General features: G+C 46.9%; 11 non-coding genes across 11 annotated transcripts; 5 read left to right on the forward strand and 6 right to left on the reverse strand.

The window, feature by feature from the left end:
* Window positions 1–5,036: 5,036 nt before the first annotated feature.
* LOC134997041 (U1 spliceosomal RNA) lies at window positions 5,037–5,200 on the reverse strand. The gene has a single exon (XR_010199596.1). It is a non-coding gene; the product is annotated as a U1 spliceosomal RNA (small nuclear RNA).
* A 655-nt stretch (window positions 5,201–5,855) lies between these two features.
* Window positions 5,856–6,018, reverse strand: LOC134997229 (U1 spliceosomal RNA). The gene has a single exon (XR_010199774.1). It is a non-coding gene; the product is annotated as a U1 spliceosomal RNA (small nuclear RNA).
* Window positions 6,019–6,170: 152 nt separating this feature from the next.
* On the reverse strand, window positions 6,171–6,331 carry LOC134997199 (U1 spliceosomal RNA). The gene has a single exon (XR_010199746.1). It is a non-coding gene; the product is annotated as a U1 spliceosomal RNA (small nuclear RNA).
* Window positions 6,332–7,005: 674 nt separating this feature from the next.
* Window positions 7,006–7,168, reverse strand: LOC134997310 (U1 spliceosomal RNA). Its single transcript, XR_010199843.1, has one exon. It is a non-coding gene; the product is annotated as a U1 spliceosomal RNA (small nuclear RNA).
* A 152-nt stretch (window positions 7,169–7,320) lies between these two features.
* LOC134997096 (U1 spliceosomal RNA) lies at window positions 7,321–7,484 on the reverse strand. Its single transcript, XR_010199649.1, has one exon. It is a non-coding gene; the product is annotated as a U1 spliceosomal RNA (small nuclear RNA).
* Window positions 7,485–8,865: 1,381 nt separating this feature from the next.
* TRNAN-AUU (transfer RNA asparagine (anticodon AUU)) lies at window positions 8,866–8,939 on the reverse strand. Its single transcript has one exon. It is a non-coding gene; the product is annotated as a tRNA-Asn (tRNA).
* Window positions 8,940–15,718: 6,779 nt separating this feature from the next.
* Window positions 15,719–15,882, forward strand: LOC134997137 (U1 spliceosomal RNA). Its single transcript, XR_010199689.1, has one exon. It is a non-coding gene; the product is annotated as a U1 spliceosomal RNA (small nuclear RNA).
* A 152-nt stretch (window positions 15,883–16,034) lies between these two features.
* LOC134997312 (U1 spliceosomal RNA) lies at window positions 16,035–16,197 on the forward strand. The gene has a single exon (XR_010199845.1). It is a non-coding gene; the product is annotated as a U1 spliceosomal RNA (small nuclear RNA).
* Window positions 16,198–16,870: 673 nt separating this feature from the next.
* LOC134997120 (U1 spliceosomal RNA) lies at window positions 16,871–17,034 on the forward strand. The gene has a single exon (XR_010199673.1). It is a non-coding gene; the product is annotated as a U1 spliceosomal RNA (small nuclear RNA).
* Window positions 17,035–17,186: 152 nt separating this feature from the next.
* LOC134997230 (U1 spliceosomal RNA) lies at window positions 17,187–17,349 on the forward strand. Its single transcript, XR_010199775.1, has one exon. It is a non-coding gene; the product is annotated as a U1 spliceosomal RNA (small nuclear RNA).
* A 655-nt stretch (window positions 17,350–18,004) lies between these two features.
* Window positions 18,005–18,168, forward strand: LOC134997042 (U1 spliceosomal RNA). Its single transcript, XR_010199597.1, has one exon. It is a non-coding gene; the product is annotated as a U1 spliceosomal RNA (small nuclear RNA).
* The last annotated feature ends 4,280 nt before the right edge of the window (window positions 18,169–22,448 follow it).

The raw sequence follows: 22,448 nt of genomic DNA on the forward strand, positions 1-22,448 counted from the left end.
TGCAGCGCATTCATCATAAGTCAGTGACAAGTTCAAAAACTTTGGGCGACAGCGGAAGCAGTCCACTGACCAGTAAATCCCTTCCTCTTGTAACCAAGCTCACGCAAACCACCCCACCAACTCCCTCAGTGTCAATTTCCTCCTTCCCCAGGAATGCCAATAGTCCTGCAGGCCATGTCACTGGCAATTCTGACGAGTTCTCTCCTGCCTGGGATTCCTCCGATGCATCCTTGAGTGTAACGCCTACTGCTGCTGGCGCTGCTGTTGTTGCTGCTGGGAGTCGATGGTCATCCCAGAGGGGAAGTCGTAAGACCACTTTTACTACTTCCACCAAGCAATTGACTGTCCAACAGTCCTTTGCAAGGAAGATGAAATATCACAGCAGTCATCCTGCTGCAAAGCGGATAACTGAGGCCTTGGCATCCTGGGCAGTGAGAAACGTGGTTCCGGTATCCATCATTACTTCAGAGCCAACTATAGACTTGATTGAGGTACTGTGTCCCCGGTACCAAATACCATCTAGGTTCCATTTCTCTAGGCAGGCGATACCGAAAATGTACACAGACCTCAGAAAAAGACTCACCAGTGTCCTAAAAAATGCAGTTGTACCCAATGTCCACTTAACCACGGACATGTGGACAAGTGGAGCAGGGCAGACTCAGGACTATATGACTGTGACAGCCCACTGGGTAGATGTATTGACTCCCGCCGCAAGAACAGCAGCGGCGGCACCAGTAGCAGCATCTCGCAAACGCCAACTCTTTCCTAGGCAGGCTACGCTTTGTATCACCGCTTTCCAGAATACGCACACAGCTGAAAACCTCTTACGGCAACTAAGGAAGATCATCACAGAATGGCTTACCCCAATTGGACTCTCCTGTGGATTTGTGGCATCGGACAACGCCAGCAATATTGTGCGTGCATTATATCTGGGCAAATTCCAGCACGTCCCATGTTTTGCACATACCTTGAATTTGGTGGTGCAGAATTATTTAAAAAACGACAGGGGCGTGCAAGAGATGCTGTCGGTGGCCACAAGAATTGCGGGACACTTTCGGCGTACAGGCACCACGTACAGAAGACTGGAGCAACACCAAAAACGCCTGAACCTGCCCTGCCATCATCTGAAGCAAGAAGTGGTAACGAGGTGGAATTCAACCCTCTATATGCTTCAGAGGATGGAGGAGCAGCAAAAGGCCATTCAAGCCTATACATCTGACCACGATATAGGAGGTGGAATGCACCTGTCTCAAGCGCAGTGGAGAATGATTTCAACGTTGTGCAAGGTTCTGCAACCTTTTGAACTTGCCACACGTGAAGTCAGTTCAGACACTGCCAGCCTGAGTCAGGTCATTCCCGTCATCAGGCTTTTGCAGAAGAAGCTGGAGACATTGAAGGAGGAGCTAAGACAGAGCGATTCCGCTAGGCATGTGGGACTTGTGGATGGAGCCCTTCATTCGCTTAACCAGGATTCACGGGTGGTCAATCTGTTGAAATCAGAGCACTACATTTTGGCCACCGTGCTCGATCCTAGATTTAAAACCTACGTTGTATCTCTCTTTCCGGCAGACACAAGTCTGCAGGGGTTCAAAGACCTGCTGGTGAGAAAATTATCAAGTCAAGCGGAACTTGATCGGTCAACAGCTCCTCCTTCACATTCTCCCGCAATTGGGGGTGCGAGGAAAAGGCTCAGAATTCCGAGCCCACCCGCTGGCGGTGATGCAGGGCAGTCTGGAGCGACTGCTGATGCTGACATCTGGTCCGGACTGAAGGACCTGCCAACGATTACGGACATGTCGTCTACTGTCACTGCATATGATTCTCTCACCATTGAAAGAATGGTGGAGGATTATATGAGTGACCGCATCCAAGTAGGCATGTCAGACAGTCCGTACGTATACTGGCAGGAAAAAGAGGCAATTTGGAGGCCCTTGCACAAACTGGCTTTATTCTACCTAAGTTGCCCTCCCACAAGTGTGTACTCCGAAAGAGTGTTTAGTGCCGCCGCTCACCTTGTCAGCAATCGGCGTACGAGGTTACTTCCAGAAAATGTGGAGAAGATGATGTTCATTAAAATGAATTATAATCAATTTCTCCGTGGAGACATTGACCAGCAGCAATTGCCTCCACAAAGTACACAGGAAGCTGAGATGGTGGATTCCAGTGGGGACGAATTGATAATCTGTGAGGAGGGGGATGTACACGGTGATGAATCGGAGGATGATGATGAGGTGGACATCTTGCCTCTATAGAGCCAGTTTGTGCAAGGAGAGATTAATTGCTTCTTTTTTGGTGGGGGTCCAAACCAACCCGTCATTTCAGTCACAGTCGTGTGGCAGACCCTGTCACTGAAATGATGGGTTGGTTAAAGTGTGCATGTCCTGTTTATACAACATAAGGGTGGGTGGGAGGGCCCAAGGCAATTCCACCTTGCACCTCTTTTTTCTTTTATTTTTCTTTGCGTCATGTGCTGTTTGGGGAGTGTTTTTTGGAAGGGCCATCCTGCGTGACACTGCAGTGCCACTCCTAGATGGGCCAGGTGTTTGTGTCGGCCACTTGGGTCGCTGAGCTTAGTCACACAGCTACCTCATTGCGCCTCTTTTTTTCTTTGCGTCATGTGCTGTTTGGGGAGTGTTTTTTGGAAGGGCCATCCTGCGTGACACTGCAGTGACACTCCTAGATGGGCCAGGTGTTTGTGTCGTCCACTTGGGTCGCTGAGCTTAGTCACACAGCTACCTCATTGCGCCTCTTTTTTTCTTTGCGTCATGTGCTGTTTGGGGAGTGTTTTTTGGAAGGGCCATCCTGCGTGACACTGCAGTGCCACTCCTAGATGGGCCAGGTGTTTGTGTCGGCCACTTGGGTCGCTGAGCTTAGTCACACAGCTACCTCATTGCGCCTCTTTTTTTCTTTGCGTCATGTGCTGTTTGGGGAGTGTTTTTGGAAGGGCCATCCTGCGTGACACTGCAGTGCCACTCCTAGATGGGCCAGGTGTTTGTGTCGGCCACTTGGGTCGCTGAGCTTAGTCACACAGCTACCTCATTGCACCTCTTTTTTTCTTTGCGTCATGTGCTGTTTGGGGAGTGTTTTTTGGAAGGGCCATCCTGCGTGACACTGCAGTGCCACTCCTAGATGGGCCAGGTGTTTGTGTCGGCCACTTGGGTCGCTGAGCTTAGTCACACAGCTACCTCATTGCGCCTCTTTTTTTCTTTGCGTCATGTGCTGTTTGGGGAGTGTTTTTTGGAAGGGCCATCATGCGTGACACTGCAGTGCCACTCCTAGATGGGCCAGGTGTTTGTGTCGGCCACTTGGGTCACTGAGCTTAGTCATCCAGCGACCTCGGTGCAAATTTTAGGACTAAAAATAATATTGTGAGGTGTGAGGTGTTAAGAATAGACTGAAAATGAGTGGAAATTATGGTTATTGAGGTTAATAATACTTTGGGATCAAAATGACTCCCAAATTCTATGATTTAAGCTGTTTTTTAGGGTTTTTTGAAAAAAACACCCGAATCCAAAACACACCCGAATCCGACAAAAAAAATTCGGTGAGGTTTAGCCAAAACGCGTTCGAACCCAAAACACGGCCGCGGAACCGAACCCAAAACCAAAACACAAAACCCGAAAAATTTCCGGTGCACATCTCTAGTGGCCATGCCATGTCACTGTGCAGGAGCCAGCACCGCTCACACACTAGTCTCCGGTGCAGCCCCCAACCCCCGGGACACCCGGAGCAACAAAATGTAGATTCAGGCCACCAGGCCACGCCCCTACCTATGAAACCATGCCTCCTTTTTACCATTGCGCTGCTTATCTGCGCGCACTGCATTACAATCTCCCTCGCCACCTCTCTGGGTGTCACCAGTGATAGTGACACCTCTGCCATGCTTGTAGCAGCTGGTCCTAAGATCTACGCCTCAAGCCCTGAGTGTTTGCCCTTGTGACTTGTTGATCATCATAGCAAAGCAGATGCTTACAGAAAACTGCAGGGGCTTAGATTGAAAATAAAAAAAATTGATGGGTATAAGGTAGAGAGGAGCGGGTTCGGTTCTCCGAGAACCGAATTCCCCACGAACTCCACGTGGTTTACACTGGTACGAGGTAGGCTCGGTTGTTCCCGCCTGACTCGGAAAACCTGAACAAGGGAAAATGTCATCATCCCGCTGTCGGATTCTCGCGAGATTCGGATTCCATATAAAGAGCTGCGCGTTGCCGCCATTTTTACTCGTGCATTGAAGAGAGAGCGGAGAGGACGTGGCTATGTTCTCTCAGTGGAAATCTCAATATCAGTGCTCAGTATCAGTGGATACTTATTGCTGCTCAGTAATACTAGTAGTGTGTCTCTCCTGCTCAGTGTCAGTTCTCAGTAGTATCCTCATCAGTGCTCAGTATCACTGCTCATTGTCTTGTGCTGCATTGTTGTGCTCAGCATACTACAGTACATTACTAATAGTCCAGTGCTGCATCTTGCTGCTCAGTGTCAGTTCTAGTATCCTCATCAGTGCTCACTATCACTGCTCATTGCATTGTGGTGTTCTGTATACTACAGTAACATAGTAATATAGTAACATATAGTAACATAGTTTTTGAGGTTGAATAGAGGCAAATTGGCCATCGTGTTCAACCTGTTTTAAGTTGTGATGATTCTACATACTTGCTGAATAATGTTTTATGACTAGTTAGCTACTACAACTCATGTTACCCCCGGATTAACCATATTGATATTTTAAGTATTATAACCTTGGATAGCTTTTTCATTCAGAAATGTATCCATTCCTTTTTTAAATCCAATTACAGAGTCCGCCATTACCACCTTCCCTGGCAGGGAATTCCACATCCTGATTGCCCTAACAGTGAAGATCATAGTATCTCACCTGGCAGGTAAGTAGGAGTTGGGCCAGAGCTGTGGAGGATTGCTGCTCGGGCACCCCCTGTCAAGTGAAGGAGATCCAACTGAGGCAGCACAAGGGAACTCTCGAAAGAAGAACAAGGCTAGAGGAAGATCTGAGACAAAGAAATCTGACTTTTACCAGAGCTGACCAGAGGAAAGCACAAACACAGTCCCCCACTACCACAAATAATGCAGTCGAGTTTCCCACATTTGGGGAAATCACAGGGGTCAGCATACCCAGAATGCAATGAATGAACCTCACCCTGGGAGAACAATCTTCATGACCATGGTATCGCCTATGCAAAATAAGTATGATTTGGGATAGGGCTGGGGAGGGCCGCTGCTCAGGCACATCTCTGTCAAGTAAAGGAGATTCAACTGAGGCAGCACAAGGGAACTCTCATCTGGGGACAACAACTGCAGGGAGAACACATATTTTCAGATGAACATGGGAGGGCAGAAGGCTGCCTAATACTGAAGCACCCCCAAACAACAAACCAAATGCAACAACTAGTACAAGCATTCCTGGGGGAAGTTCTGCAGAAGACGGATTTGCATACGGTGATGTCATCCAAGCAGTGGGCCAAAGTTGTCTGGAACCCTCATCTGCATATGAAAAGAGAAAAGGGGTATGCAGGGCATGGCGGCCTTTTGCGGCGCTTGGATGACCCTTAGTTCGCATTAAACACCCCCACCCTCCTTCGGTGTGGGGCTCATGTTGACAATGCCCCAGCCCCTGAAGCATTCAAGCTGATTTCTTACAGCAGCTTGGCACTGTAACAGCTCCAGAGCTGCTCTGTAAGGCAAGTAAAAGGGTGTGTAGTTTGCATTGTGCATTGGAAGGCACAAAGTAAGCAGACAGGAGGAGAAGTCAGGATAGTGCACAAGGGTATAAAAGGGAGGGGCTCAAGAAAAAAGAAGTGGAAACAGACAGCAAACTAGGCTGGAGAGAGACCTGAGACAAAGAGATCTGAATTATACGAGAGCCGACCAGGGGAAACACAAATTATGCAGTCAAGTTTCCCACATTTGGGGAAATCGCAGGGGCAGCACACCCAGAGTGCAATGGGTGAGCCTTGCCCTGGGAGAAGCACCTTCATGATCATAGTATCTCACCTGGCAGGTAAGTAGGAGTTGGGCTTGAGCTGGGGAGGGTCGCTGCTCGGGCACCCCCCTGTCAAGTGAAGGAGATCCAACTGAGGCAGCACAAGGGAACTCTCGAAAGAAGAACAAGGCTAGAGGAAGATCTGAAACAAAGAAATCTGACTTTTACCAGAGCTGACCAGAGGAAAAAAACACAGTCCCCCACTACCACAAATAATGCAGTCGAGTTACCCACATTTGGGGAAATCACAGGGGTCAGCATACCCAGAATGCAATGAATGAACCTCACCCTGGGAGAATAATCTTCATGACCATGGTATCTCCTATGCAAAATAAGTATGATTTGGGATAGGGCTGGGGAGGGCCGCTGCTCAGGCACATCTCTGTCAAGTAAAGGAGATTCAACTGAGGCAGCACAAGGGAACTCTCATCTGGGGACAACAACTGCAGGGAGAACACATATTTTCAGATGAACATGGGAGGGCAGAAGGCTGCCTAATACTGAAGCACCCCCAAACAACAAACCAAATGCAACAACTAGTGCAAGCATTCCTGGGGGAAGGCCTGCCGCAGATGGATTTGCATATGGTGATGTCATCCAAGCAGTGGGTCAAAGTTGGCTACAACCTTCGTCTGCATATGAAAAGAGAAAAGGGGCGTGCAGGGCATGGCGGCCTTTTGCGGTGCTTGGATGACCCTTAGTTTGCATTAAACACCCCCACCCTCCTTCGGTGTGGGTCTCATGTTGGCCATGCCCCAGCCCCTGAAGCATTCAAGCTGATTTCTTGCAGCAGCATGGCACTGTAACAGCTCCAGAGCTGCTCTGTAAGGCAAGTAAAAGGGTGTGGGCCCTGCAGCACTACCTGTAGTTTGCATTGTGCATTGGAAGGCACAAAGTAAGCAGACAGGAGGAGAAGTCAGGATAGTGCACAAGGGTATAAAAGGGAGGGGCTCAAGAAAAAAGAAGTGGAAACAGACAGCAAACTAGGCTGTAGAGAGACCTGAGACAAAGAGATCTGAATTATACGAGAGCCGACCAGGGGAAACACAAATTCTGCAGTCAAGTTTCCCACATTTGGGGAAATCGCAGGGGCAGCACACCCAGAGTGCAATGGGTGAGCCTTGCCCTGGGAGAAGCACCTTCATGATCATAGTATCTCACCTGGCAGGTAAGTAGGAGTTGGGCTAGAGCTGTGGAGGGTCGCTGCTCGGGCACCCCCCTGTCAAGTGAAGGAGATCCAACTGAGGCAGCACAAGGGAACTCTCGAAAGAAGAACAAGGCTAGAGGAAGATCTGAGACAAAGAAATCTGACTTTTACCAGAGCTGACCAGAGGAAAACACAAACACAGTCCCCCACTACAACAAATAATGCAGTCGAGTTACCCACATTTGGGGAAATCACAGGGGTCAGCATACCCAGAATGCAATGAATGAACCTCACCCTGGGAGAACAATCTTCATGACCATGGTATCTCCTATGCAAAATAAGTATGATTTGGGATAGGGCTGGGGAGGGCCGCTGCTCAGGCACATCTCTGTCAAGTAAAGGAGATTCAACTGAGGCAGCACAAGGGAACTCTCATCTGGGGACAACAACTGCAGGGAGAACACATATTTTCAGATGAACATGGGAGGGAAGAAGGCTGCCTAATACTGAAGCACCCCCAAACAACAAACCAAATGCAACAACTAGTGCAAGCATTCCTGGGGGAAGGCCTGCAGCAGATGGATTTGCATATGGTGATGTCATCCAAGCAGTGGGTCAAAGTTGGCTTCAACCCTCGTCTGCATATGAAAAGAGAAAAGGAGCGTGCAGGGCATGGCGGCCTTTTGCGGCGCTTGGATGACCCCTAGTTCGCATTAAACACCTCCACCCTCCTTCGGTGTGGGGCTCATGTTGGCTATGCCCCAGCCCCTGAAGCATACAAGCTGATTTCTTGCAGCAGCTGGGCACTGTAACAGCTCTAGAGCTGCTCTGTACGGCAAGTAAAAGGGTGTGGGCCCTGCAGCACTACCTGTAGTTTGCATTGTGCATTGGAAGGCACAAAGTAAGCAGACGGGAGAAGTCAGGATAGTGCGCAAGGGCATAGAAGGGAGCAGCTCAAGAAAAGAGAAGTGGAAACAGACAGCAAACTAGGCTGGAGAGAGACCTGAGACAAAGAGATCTGAATTATACGAGAGCCGACCAGGGGAAACACAAATTATGCAGTCAAGTTTCCCACATTTGGGGAAATCTGTCACCAGAAGAGCAATGCAAAATGTACAAGTGATATATTAAAATCATCTTCCATCTTGAATTTCAATGATGCATTGGGACAACAATTTTGTGAGAAACATCTTCACCCATAAAGAAAGATTTTCTTAATTCCTTATCTGTGTGCTGATTAGATATTACCTTGTTTTCACATTAAACAGACTTCCACATGAGAAAGCAGCAAGGATGCAGTAACGTTTATGTTTCCTGGTGTCAACCTGTATTATTTCAGTAGACATTGAAATGAGGATGCATCTTGCTGCCTTTCCAATGTAGCAAGTTTAATTCAGTAATAGGTGAAAAAACATTCCTACAAAGGTGTTAATCAGAGACTTGGCTTTGTGGACACTTTTCAGAGAGCAAATTTGTTAGCATAAAAATAAAGTCAGAAAATGAAGAGCTGTTTAATCACTCAATTGGACTTTTCTGCCAGCATAATTTTTTTTTCTCTGCAACCCACTGCTAAATTGTGCTTCCTAGCTGTTTTTTATAAAATCACTTAATCAAATCTAACTCTGATTACATCAGAGAAGGCCAGGTACCCTACACCATAAGAGGGGGTTTGAAATTTTGACTTGTCTACTTAAAGATCACCAAAATCTGATCACAAGGTCAATTACATCCCTGGGTGGGATTGAACCACCAACCTTTTGGTTAATAGCCAAACATGCTAACCGATTGCACCACAGAGACACCTCGTAAAAGTCCATTCTGACAAAGGCTAATAAGCATTCATCTAGAACGTTTCCTAGAAAAACTTTAAAAAGTCAATAATCTGGAGAGTTTTTGTAAGAAACACATTGCTACTTTCCCATGATGAGTGAGTGCTTCAGGATCTCTTGCACTTACATGAGCAGCAGAGTACTGCAACGGAAGCATGCTGGGCCCATAACCCAGAGGTAGGCAGATTGAAACTATCTTCTGCTATATGCATTGTTTTTTGTTAATTAAAGTAATCCAAAACTGGGATTGATATTTTGGCTCTTTTATTTTTACTTAAAGTACAATAACTTTTACCATTTTAATTTGTTTTAATAGTATATTGACAGTATTGTTTTCTTTCAAAAATCCACTTAATTTTCTTTACCCTATTATTAAAATGGTAATTGACAAAAACAAACTACATTGTCACCAGAAGAGCAGTACAAAATGTACAAGTGATATATTAAAATCATCATTCCAGCTTGAATTTCAATGATGCTTTGGTGCAACAATTTTGTGAGAAACATCTTCACCCATAAAGAAAGATTTTCTTAATTCCTTACCTGTGTGCTGATTAGATATCACCTTGTTTTCACATTAAACAGACTTCCCCATGAGGAAGCAGCAAGGATGCAGTGACGTTTATGTTTCCTGGTGTCAACCTGTATTATTTCAGTAGACATTGAAATGAGGATGCATCTTGCTGCCTTTCCAATGAAGCAAGTTTAATTCAGTAATAGGTGAAAAACCATTCCTACAAAGGTGTTAATCAGAGACTTTACTTTGTGGACACTTTTCAGAGAGCAAATTTGTTAGCATAAACATAAAATCAGAAAATGAAGAGCTGTTTAATCACTCAATTGGACTTTTCTGCCAGCATAGTTTTTTTTCTCTGCAACCCACTGCTAAATTGTGCTTCCTAGCTGTTTTTTATAAAATCACTTAATCAAATCTAACTCTGATTACATCAGAGAAGGCCAGGTACCCTACACCATAAAAGGGAGTTTGACATTTTGACTTGTCTACTTAAAGATTACCAAAATCTAATCACAAGGTCAATTACATCCATGGGTGGGATTGAACCACCAACCTTTTGGTTAATAGCCAAACATGCTAACCGATTGCACCACAGAGACACCTCGTAAAAGTATATACTGACAAAGGCTAATAAGCATTCATCTAGAACGTTTCCTAGAAAAACTTTAAAAAGTCAATAATCTGGAGAGTTTTTGTAAGAAACACATTGGTACTTTCCCATGATGAGTGAGTGCTTCAGGATCTCTTGCACTTACATGAGCAGCAGAGTACTGCAACGGAAGCATGCTGGGCCCATAACCCAGAGGTAGGCAGATTGAAACTATCCTCTGCTATATGCATTGTTTTTTGTTAATTAAAGTAATCCAAAACTGGGATTGATATTTTGGCTCTTTTATTTTTACTTAAAGTACAATAACTTTTACCATTTTAATTTGTTTTAATAGTATATTGACAGTATTGTTTTCTTTCAAAAATCCACTTAATTTTCTTTACCCTATTATTAAAATGGTAATTGACAAAAACAAACTACATTGTCACCAGAAGAGCAGTACAAAATGTACAAGTGATATATTAAAATCATCTTTCCAGCTTGAATTTCAATGATGCTTTGGTGCAACAATTTTGTGAGAAACATCTTCACCCATACCCAAGACTTACTAGGCTGAATATGTATACACTAGAAAAGAGGTGCCTAAGAGGAGATATTATTAATATCTTCAAATATGTAAAGATACATAACAAAGAGTTATCAGAGGAATTATTTAATAAAAGAACACGTGGTCACTCGCTGCGACTGGAGGAAATTCAGAATGCAATGGAGGAAAGGGTTCTTCACTGTTAGGGCAATCAGGATGTGGAATTCCCTGCCAGGGAAGGTGGTAATGGCGGACTCTGTAATTGGATTTAAAAAAGGAATGGATACATTTCTGAATGAAAAAGCTATCCAAGGTTATAATACTTAAAATATCAACATGGTTAATCCGGGGGTAACATGAGTTATAGTAGTTAACTAGTCATAAAACATTATTCAGCAAGTATGTAGAATCATCACAACTTAAAACAGGTTGAACACGATGGGCAATTTGCCTCTATTCAACCTCAAAAACTATGTTACTATATGTTACTATATTACTGTAGTATACAGAACACCACAATGCAATGAGCAGTGATAGTGAGCACTGATGAGGATACTAGAACTGACACTGAGCAGCAAGATGCAGCACTGGACTATTAGTAATGTACTGTAGTATGCTGAGCACCACAATGCAGCACAAGACAATGAGCAGTGATACTGAGCACTGATGAGGATACTACTGAGAACTGACACTGAGCAGGAGAGACACACTACTAGTATTACTGAGCAGCAATAAGTAACCACTGATACTGAGCACTGATATTGAGATTTCCACTGAGAGAACATAGCCACGTCCTCTCCGCTCTCTCTTCAATGCACGAGTAAAAATGGCGGCAACGCGCAGCTCTATATATAATATCCGAATCTCGCGAGAATCCGACAGCGGGATGATGACATTTTCCCTTGTTCAGGTTTTCCGAGTCAGGCGGGAACAACCGAGCCTGCCTCAGACCAGTGTAAACCACGTGGAGTTCGTGGGGAATTCGGTTCTCGGAGAACCGAACCCGCTCCTCTCTACCTTATACCCATCAATTTTTTTTATTTTCAATCTAAGCCCCTGCAGTTTTCTGTAAGCATCTGCTTCGCTATGATGATCAACAAGTCACAAGGGCAAACACTCAGGGCTTGAGGCATAGATCTTTGGACCAGCTGCTACAAGCATGGCAGAGGTGTCACTATCACTGGTGACACCCAGAGAGGTAACGAGGGAGATTGTAATGCAGTGCGTGCAAATAAGCAGCGCAATGGTAAAAAGGAGGCATGATTTCATAGGTAGGGGCGTGGCCTGGTGGCCTGAATCTACATTTTGTTGCTCCGGGTGTCCCGGGGGTTGGGGGCTGCACCCGGGGACTAGTGTGTAAGCGGTGCTGGCTCCTGCACAGTGACAGGGCATGGCCACCCAGTATGACACCTCCCTTCTTGACCATGCTGTAATTGCAGTCGCACTGCAGTTCAGCGTGATCATAAACAATGGTGTAGCCTCCTGCTGGTGCAGACTGTATGTGCGCGCAGGAAGCCGCCACCATTTTTGTGATCACAGCGGCTGAATGTGATGTCATACAGCCGCTGTGACCACGCCCCCTGTGTCTCCTCCATTGCAGACCCCATTTTGAAGCCTTGCCCCCGCACTGCTCCATCCCTGACTTGGAAATGGAGTGTTGCTGACCCCACTCTCCCCCCCTGCCCCGATTGACAGGCAGAGGCGATCGCATGCAGGCACATGCGTATGCTCTTAGCAATTTTTGCAGTTGGATTGCTTATTGTGATTGCAATCCAACCTGAATCAGGCCCTATTACCTATCACATAGCGCTGCGGGCAGTACAAAATTGGGTTAATATAGGAGAAAAACCCCCAGACCTGTGCTCCTTAACTGTACCTGGTGGCTAGTGGAGCGGCTGCCCAGTAATCAGTGTCCACCCCAGTGCGCACACGGCCCACCCCCTACGGCCACGCTCCCCTTAATCAGCGGCCTCGTGATCCGGAAGGGCGGTGTGTGTGTGACTGACCTTAGGAAGAAACCGGAGCCTCCGCTGCAGTGACCCAGCAACCAGGGCACGGGAGTATACAGCGCCGCTGGGAGTGATGAAGCTGCAGTAAAGATGTCTATTAGACCTAGCCTGCTGCAGCCCTTGTAGATTCTCATAAAACAAGTTCTTCTTTTCTTGTCAAAATTAATAGCTAAGAATAGGCTGCCTGAGGCAGGCCCCTGTTAAGTGGCCTGCTACTGAAGGCACCAACTACAAACTGAGCTCCCTGTTCATGGAAGCGGGGTTATAGAGGAGGATGCGCTGAGCATCTTGGGAACAGTCAAAAGCTTTGAGCCGGTTGGTGCCTCAGATCAAGATCCTACTCTACACCCCAATGTGAATCCTTGTGGAGTCCAGTGTACCCCACAGAAGAAATTAATGTGTCACACCCATTGGCAGCAACCTTAGAATAGCTGCTGACGGGCACAATTGAGAAAGGAAGGGGGGGGGCATTTGAATCCAGCACATAGATGCAATTCAAATATGTAATTTGTACCTTCCTATTTTAAAATATAATGGATGAACCTCACCCTGTGAGAACAATCTACATGATCAAGAGATCTAATATGTAAAATAAGTATGAGTTGGGATAGGGCTGGGGAGGGTGGCAGCTCGGGCAGCCCCTCCCCCGTCAAGTTAAGGAGATTCAACTGAGGAAGCACAAGGGAACTCTCGTTTGGGGACAACAACTGCAGGGAGACCACATCTTTTCAGATGAACATGGGAGGGCGGAAGGCTGCCTAATACTGAAGCACCATCAAATATCAAACCATATCCAACAACTAGTACAAGCATTCCTGGGGGAAGGTCTGCAGCAGACGGATTTGCATACGGTGATGTCATCCAAGCAGTGGGCCAAAGTTGGCTGGAACCCTCATCTGCATATAAAAAGAGAAAAGGGGCATGCAGGGCATGGCGGCCTTTTGCAGTGCTTGGATGACCCCTAGTTCGCATTAAACACCCCCACCCTCCTTTGGTGTGGGGCTCATGTTGGCCATGCCCCATCCCCTGAAGCATTCATGCTGATTTCTTGCAGCAGCTGGGCACTGTAACAGCTCCAGAGCTGCTCTGTAAGGCAAGTAAAAGGGTGTGGGCCCTGCAGCACCACCTGTAGTTCGCATTGTGCGTTGGAAGGCACAAAGTAGGCAGACGGGAGGAGAAGTCAGGATAGTACACAAGGGCATCCTTTTCTCTTAGTCCGTAAAGGATGCTGGGGTCACATTAAGAACCATGGGGTATAGACGGGATCCGCAAGAGACATGGGCACTTTAAGACTTTCAAAGGGTGTGAACTGGCTCCTCCCTCTATGCCCCTCCTCCAGACTCCAGTTATAGGAACTGTGCCCAGGGAGACGGACATTTCGAGGAAAGGATTTATTGTTAAACTAAGGTGAGCATCTTACCAGCTCACACCTTAAGCATGCCGCAGAACGTGGCAGAACGTGGCATTCAACAGAACACAAGCCAACGGCATGAACAATTGCAGCAAGAAGGCCAGGTACCCTACACCATAACAGGGGTTTTCGAAATTTTGACTTGTCTACTTAAAGATCACCAAAATCTGATAACAAGGTCAATTACATCCCTGGGTGGGATTGAACCACAAACCTTTTGGTTAATAGCCGTACACACTAACTGATTGCGCCACAGCGACACTTTGCGAAAGTACTTACTGACAAAGGCTAATAAGCATTCTCATGCTGCTTTCTCATGTGGAAGTCTGTTTAATGTGAAAACAAGGTGATATCTAATTAGCACACAGGTAAGGAATTAAGAAAATCTTTATTTAAGGGTGAAGATGTTTCTCACAAAATTGTTGCCCCAATGCATCATTGAAATTCAAGCTGGAAAGATGATTTTAATATATCACTTGTACATTTTGTATTGCTCTTCTGGTGACAATGTAGTTTGTTTTTGTCAATTACCATTTTAATAATAGGGTAAAGAAAATTAAGTGGATTTTTGAAAGAAAACAATACTGTCAATATACTATTAAAACAAATTAAAATGGTAAAAGTTATTGTACTTTAAGTAAAAATAAAAGCTAAAATATCAATCCCAGTTTTGGATTACTTTAAATGGACTGCAGATCTCTCTTGGCCTGGACCTATGGGGGTCAAATGCAGGACATTGCATGTCAGCCATGTTGTCACATCTCGGCTGAAAGAATACAAAATTATATATATACAGTCACTTGAAAACATTATTGGTGATTATTCCTGCAGGTAATCACCACACCTTAGATCACATATAATTTGTGATCCTCCTTTCTCTATTCAAACGTGACAGCAAGGCTCACCCATTGCACTCTGGGTGTGCTGCTCCTGCGATTTCCCCAAATGTGGGAAACTTGACTGCATAATTTGTGTTTCCCCTGGTCGGCTCTCGTATAATTCAGATCTCTTTGTCTCAGGTCTCTCTCCAGCCTAGTTTGCTGTCTGTTTCCACTTCTCTTTTCTTGAGCTGCTCCCTTCTATGCCCTTGCGCACTATCCTGACTTCTCCCGTCTGCTTACTTTGTGCCTTCCAATGCACAATGCAAACTACAGGTAGTGCTGCAGGGCCCACACCCTTTTACTTGCCGTACAGAGCAGCTCTGGAGCTGTTACAGAGCCCAGCTACTGCAAGAAATCAGCTTGAATGCTTCAGGGGCTGAGGCATAGCCAACATGAGCCCCACACCGAAGGAGGGTGGAGGTGTTTAATGCGGACTAGGGGTCATCCAAGCGCCGCAAAAGGCCGCCATGCCCTGCACGCCCCTTTTCTCTTTTCACATGCAGACGAGGGTTGAAGCCAACTTTGACCCACTGCTTGGATGACATCACCATATGCAAATCCATCTGCTGCAGGCCTTCCCCCAGGAATGCTTGCACTAGTTGTTGCATTTGGTTTGTTGTTTGGGGGTGCTTCAGTATTAGGCAGCCTTCTTCCCTCCCATGTTCATCTGAAAATATGTGTTCTCCCTGCAGTTGTTGTCCCCAGATGAGAGTTCCCTTGTGCTGCCTCAGTTGAATCTCCTTTACTTGACAGAGATGTGCCTGAGCAGCGGCCCTCCCCAGCCCTATCCCAAATCATACTTATTTTGCATAGGAGATACCATGGTCATGAAGATTGTTCTCCCAGGGTGAGGTTCATTCATTGCATTCTGGGTATGCTGACCCCTGTGATTTCCCCAAATGTGGGTAACTTGACTGCATTATTTGTTGTAGTGGGGGACTGTGTTTGTGTTTTCCTCTGGTCAGCTCTGGTAAAAGTCAGATTTCTTTGTCTCAGATCTTCCTCTAGCCTTGTTCTTCTTTCGAGAGTTCCCTTGTGCTGCCTCAGTTGGATCTCCTTCACTTGACAGGGGGGTGCCCGAGCAGCGACCCTCCCCAGCTCTAGCCCAACTCCTACTTACCTGCCAGGTGAGATACTATGATCATGAAGGTGCTTCTCCCAGGGCAAGGCTCACCCATTGCACTCTGGGTGTGCTGCCCCTGCGATTTCCCCAAATGTGGGAAACTTGACTGCAGAATTTGTGTTTCCCCTGGTCGGCTCTCGTATAATTCAGATCTCTTTGTCTCAGGTCTCTCTACAGCCTAGTTTGCTGTCTGTTTCCACTTCTTTTTTCTTGAGCCCCTCCCTTTTATACCCTTGTGCACTATCCTGACTTCTCCTCCTGTCTGCTTACTTTGTGCCTTCCAATGCACAATGCAAACTACAGGTAGTGCTGCAGGGCCCACACCCTTTTACTTGCATTACAGAGCAGCTCTGGAGCTGTTACAGTGCCAAGCTGCTGCAAGAAATCAGCTTGAATGCTTCAGGGGCTGGGGCATGGCCAACATGAGACCCACACCGAAGGAGGGTGGGGGTGTTTAATGCAAACTAAGGGTCATCCAAGCACCGCAAAAGGCCGCCATGCCCTGCACGCCCCTTTTCTCTTTTCATATGCAGACGAAGGTTGAAGCCAACTTTGACCCACTGCTTGGATGACATCACCATATGCAAATCAATCTGCGGCAGGCCTTCCCCCAGGAATGCTTGCACTAGTTGTTGCATTTGGTTTGTTGTTTGGGGGTGCTTCAGTATTAGGCAGCCTTCTGCCCTCCCATGTTCATCTGAAAATATGTGTTCTCCCTGCAGTTGTTGTCCCAGATGAGAGTTCCCTTGTGCTGCCTCAGTTGAATCTCCTTTACTTGACAGAGATGTGCCTGAGCAGCGGCCCTCCCCAGCCCTATCCCAAATCATACTTATTTTGCATAGGAGATACCATGGTCATGAAGATTATTCTCCCAGGGTGAGGTTCATTCATTGCATTCTGGGTATGCTGACCCCTGTGATTTCCCCAAATGTGGGTAACTCGACTGCATTATTTGTGGTAGTGGGGGACTGTGTTTGTGTTTTCCTCTGGTCAGCTCTGGTAAAAGTCAGATTTCTTTGTTTCAGATCTTCCTCTAGCCTTGTTCTTCTTTCGAGAGTTCCCTTGTGCTGCCTCAGTTGGATCTCCTTCACTTGACAGGGGGGTGCCCGAGCAGCGACCCTCCCCAGCTCAAGCCCAACTCCTACTTACCTGCCAGGTGAGATACTATGATCATGAAGGTGCTTCTCCCAGGGCAAGGCTCACCCATTGCACTCTGGGTGTGCTGCCCCTGCGATTTCCCCAAATGTGGGAAACTTGACTGCATAATTTGTGTTTCCCCTGGTCGGCTCTCGTATAATTCAGATCTCTTTGTCTCAGGTCTCTCTCCAGCCTAGTTTGCTGTCTGTTTCCACTTCTTTTTTCTTGAGCCCCTCCCTTTTATACCCTTGTGCACTATCCTGACTTCTCCTCCTGTCTGCTTACTTTGTGCCTTCCAATGCACAATGCAAACTACACACCCTTTTACTTGCCTTACAGAGCAGCTCTGGAGCTGTTACAGTGCCAAGCTGCTGTAAGAAATCAGCTTGAATGCTTCAGGGGCTGGGGCATTGGCAACATGAGCCCCACACCGAAGGAGGGTGGGGGTGTTTAATGCGAACTAAGGGTCATCCAAGCGCCGCAAAAGGCCGCCATGCCCTGCATACCCCTTTTCTCTTTTCATATGCAGATGAGGGTTCCAGCCAACTTTGGCCCACTGCTTGGATGACATCACCGTATGCAAATCCGTCTTCTGCAGAACTTCCCCCAGGAATGCTTGTACTAGTTGTTGCATTTGGTTTGTTGTTTGGGGGTGCTTCAGTATTAGGCAGCCTTCTGCCCTCCCATGTTCATCTGAAAATATGTGTTCTCCCTGCAGTTGTTGTCCCCAGATGAGATTTCCCTTGTGCTGCCTCAGTTGAATCTCCTTTACTTGACAGAGATGTGCCTGAGCAGCGGCCCTCCCCAGCCCTATCCCAAATCATACTTATTTTGCATAGGCGATACCATGGTCATGAAGATTGTTCTCCCAGGGTGAGGTTCATTCATTGCATTCTGGGTATGCTGACCCCTGTGATTTCCCCAAATGTGGGAAACTCGACTGCATTATTTGTGGTAGTGGGGGACTGTGTTTGTGCTTTCCTCTGGTCAGCTCTGGTAAAAGTCAGATTTCTTTGTCTCAGATCTTCCTCTAGCCTTGTTCTTCTTTCGAGAGTTCCCTTGTGCTGCCTCAGTTGGATCTCCTTCACTTGACAGGGGGTGCCCGAGCAGCAATCCTCCACAGCTCTAGCCCAACTCCTACTTACCTGCCAGGTGAGATACTATGATCTTCACTGTTAGGGCAATCAGGATGTGGAATTCCCTGCCAGGGAAGGTGGTAATGGCGGACTCTGTAATTGGATTTAAAAAAGGAATGGATACATTTCTGAATGAAAAAGCTATCCAAGGTTATAATACTTAAAATATCAACATGGTTAATCCGGGGGTAACATGAGTTGTAGTAGCTAACTAGTCATAAAACATTATTCAGCAAGTATGTAGAATCATCACAACTTAAAACAGGTTGAACACGATGGGCAATTTGCCTCTATTCAACCTCAAAAACTTTGTTACTATATGTTACTATATTACTATGTTACTGTAGTATACAGAACACCACAATGCAATGAGCAGGGATAGTGAGCACTGATGAGGATACTAGAACTGACACTGAGCAGCAAGATGCAGCACTGGACTATTAGTAATGTACTGTAGTATGCTGAGCACAACAATGCAGCACAAGACAATGAGCAGTGATACTGAGCACTGATGAGGATACTACTGAGAACTGACACTGAGCAGGAGAGACACACTACTAGTATTACTGAGCAGCAATAAGTATCCACTGATACTGAGCACTGATATTGAGATTTCCACTGAGAGAACATAGCCACGTCCTCTCCGCTCTCTCTTCAATGCACGAGTAAAAATGGCGGCAACGCGCAGCTCTTTATATGGAATCCGAATCTCGCGAGAATCCGACAGCGGGATGATGACATTTTCCCTTGTTCAGGTTTTCCGAGTCAGGCGGGAACAACCGAGCCTGCCTCGTACCAGTGTAAACCACGTGGAGTTCGTGGGGAATTCGGTTCTCGGAGAACCGAACCCGCTCCTCTCTACCTTATACCCATCAAATTTTTTTATTTTCAATCTAAGCCCCTGCAGTTTTCTGTAAGCATCTGCTTTGCTATGATGATCAACAAGTCACAAGGGCAAACACTCAGGGCTTGAGGCGTAGATCTTAGGACCAGCTGCTACAAGCATGGCAGAGGTGTCACTATCACTGGTGACACCCAGAGAGGTGGCGAGGGAGATTGTAATGCAGTGCGCGCAGATAAGCAGCGCAATGGTAAAAAGGAGGCATGGTTTCATAGGTAGGGGCGTTGCCTGGTGGCCTGAATCTACATTTTGTTGCTCCGGGTGTCCCGGGGGTTGGGGGCTGCACCGGGGACTAGTGTGTGAGCGGTGCTGGCTCCTGCACAGTGACATGGCATGGCCACTAGAGATGTGCACCGGAAATTTTTCGGGTTTTGTGTTTTGGTTTTGGGTTCGGTTCCGCGGCCGTGTTTTGGGTTCGAACGCGTTTTGGCTAAACCTCACCGAATTTTTTTTGTCGGATTCGGGTGTGTTTTGGATTCGGGTGTTTTTTTCAAAAAACCCTAAAAAACAGCTTAAATCATAGAATTTGGGAGTCATTTTGATCCCAAAGTATTATTAACCTCAATAACCATAATTTCAACTCATTTTCAGTCTATTCTTAACACCTCACACCTCACAATATTATTTTTAGTCCTAAAATTTGCACCGAGGTCGCTGGATGACTAAGCTCAGTGACCCAAGTGGCCGACACAAACACCTGGCCCATCTAGGAGTGGCACTGCAGTGTCACGCATGATGGCCCTTCCAAAAAACACTCCCCAAACAGCACATGACGCAAAGAAAAAAAGAGGCGCAATGAGGTAGCTGTGTGACTAAGCTCAGCGACCCAAGTGGCCGACACAAACACCTGGCCCATCTAGGAGTGGCACTGCAGTGTCACGCAGGATGGCCCTTCCAAAAAACACTCCCCAAACAGCACATGACGCAAAGAAAAAAAGAGGCGCAATGAGGTAGCTGTGTGACTAAGCTCAGCGACCCAAGTGGCCGACACAAACACCTGGCCCATCTAGGAGTGGCACTGCAGTGTCACGCAGGATGGCCCTTCCAAAAACACTCCCCAAACAGCACATGACGCAAAGAAAAAAAGAGGCGCAATGAGGTAGCTGTGTGACTAAGCTCAGCGACCCAAGTGGCCGACACAAACACCTGGCCCATCTAGGAGTGGCACTGCAGTGTCACGCAGGATGGCCCTTCCAAAAAACACTCCCCAAACAGCACATGACGCAAAGAAAAAAAGAGGCGCAATGAGGTAGCTGTGTGACTAAGCTCAGCGACCCAAGTGGACGACACAAACACCTGGCCCATCTAGGAGTGTCACTGCAGTGTCACGCAGGATTGCCCTTCCAAAAAACACTCCCCAAACAGCACATGACGCAAAGAAAAAAAGAGGCGCAATGAGGTAGCTGTGTGACTAAGCTCAGCGACCCAAGTGGCCGACACAAACACCTGGCCCATCTAGGAGTGGCACTGCAGTGTCACGCAGGATGGCCCTTCCAAAAAACACTCCCCAAACAGCACATGATGCAAAGAAAAATAAAAGAAAAAAGAGGTGCAAGGTGGAATTGCCTTGGGCCCTCCCACCCACCCTTATGTTGTATAAACAGGACATGCACACTTTAACCAACCCATCATTTCAGTGACAGGGTCTGCCACACGACTGTGACTGAAATGACGGGTTGGTTTGGACCCCCACCAAAAAAGAAGCAATTAATCTCTCCTTGCACAAACTGGCTCTATAGAGGCAAGATGTCCACCTCATCATCATCCTTCGATTCATCACCGTGTACATCCCCCTCCTCACAGATTATCAATTCGTCCCCACTGGAATCCACCATCTCAGCTCCCTGTGTACTTTGTGGAGGCAATTGCTGCTGGTCAATGTCTCCACGGAGAAATTGATTATAATTCATTTTAATGAACATCATCTTCTCCACATTTTCTGGAAGTAACCTCGTACGCCGATTGCTGACAAGGTGAGCGGCGGCACTAAACACTCTTTCGGAGTACACACTTGTGGGAGGGCAACTTAGGTAGAATAAAGCCAGTTTGTGCAAGGGCCTCCAAATTGCCTCTTTTTCCTGCCAGTATACGTACGGACTGTCTGACGTGCCTAATTGGATGCGGTCACTCATATAATCCTCCACCATTCTTTCAATGGTGAGAGAATCATATGCAGTGACAGTAGACGACATGTCCGTAATCGTTGGCAGGTCCTTCAGTCCGGACCAGATGTCAGCATCAGCAGTCGCTCCAGACTGCCCTGCATCACCGCCAGCGGGTGGGCTCGGAATTCTGAGCCTTTTCCTCGCACCCCCAATTGCGGGAGAATGTGAAGGAGGAGCTGTTGACCGATCAAGTTCCGCTTGACTTGATAATTTTCTCACCAGCAGGTCTTTGAACCCCTGCAGACTTGTGTCTGCCGGAAAGAGAGATACAACGTAGGTTTTAAATCTAGGATCGAGCACGGTGGCCAAAATGTAGTGCTCTGATTTCAACAGATTGACCACCCGTGAATCCTGGTTAAGCGAATGAAGGGCTCCATCCACAAGTCCCACATGCCTAGCGGAATCGCTCTGTCTTAGCTCCTCCTTCAATGTCTCCAGCTTCTTCTGCAAAAGCCTGATGACGGGAATGACCTGACTCAGGCTGGCAGTGTCTGAACTGACTTCACGTGTGGCAAGTTCAAAAGGTTGCAGAACCTTGCACAACGTTGAAATCATTCTCCACTGCGCTTGAGACAGGTGCATTCCACCTCCTATATCGTGGTCAGATGTATAGGCTTGAATGGCCTTTTGCTGCTCCTCCATCCTCTGAAGCATATAGAGGGTTGAATTCCACCTCGTTACCACTTCTTGCTTCAGATGATGGCAGGGCAGGTTCAGGCGTTTTTGGTGTTGCTCCAGTCTTCTGTACGTGGTGCCTGTACGCCGAAAGTGTCCCGCAATTCTTGTGGCCACCGACAGCATCTCTTGCACGCCCCTGTCGTTTTTTAAATAATTCTGCACCACCAAATTCAAGGTATGTGCAAAACATGGGACGTGCTGGAATTTGCCCAGATATAATGCACGCACAATATTGCTGGCGTTGTCCGATGCCACAAATCCACAGGAGAGTCCAATTGGGGTAAGCCATTCTGTGATGATCTTCCTCAGTTGCCGTAAGAGGTTTTCAGCTGTGTGCGTATTCTGGAAAGCGGTGATACAAAGCGTAGCCTGCCTAGGAAAGAGTT

Source organism: Pseudophryne corroboree, unplaced genomic scaffold (assembly GCF_028390025.1).
Source record: "Pseudophryne corroboree isolate aPseCor3 unplaced genomic scaffold, aPseCor3.hap2 scaffold_144, whole genome shotgun sequence".
In the NCBI taxonomy this organism is placed as follows: Eukaryota; Metazoa; Chordata; class Amphibia; order Anura; family Myobatrachidae; genus Pseudophryne; species Pseudophryne corroboree.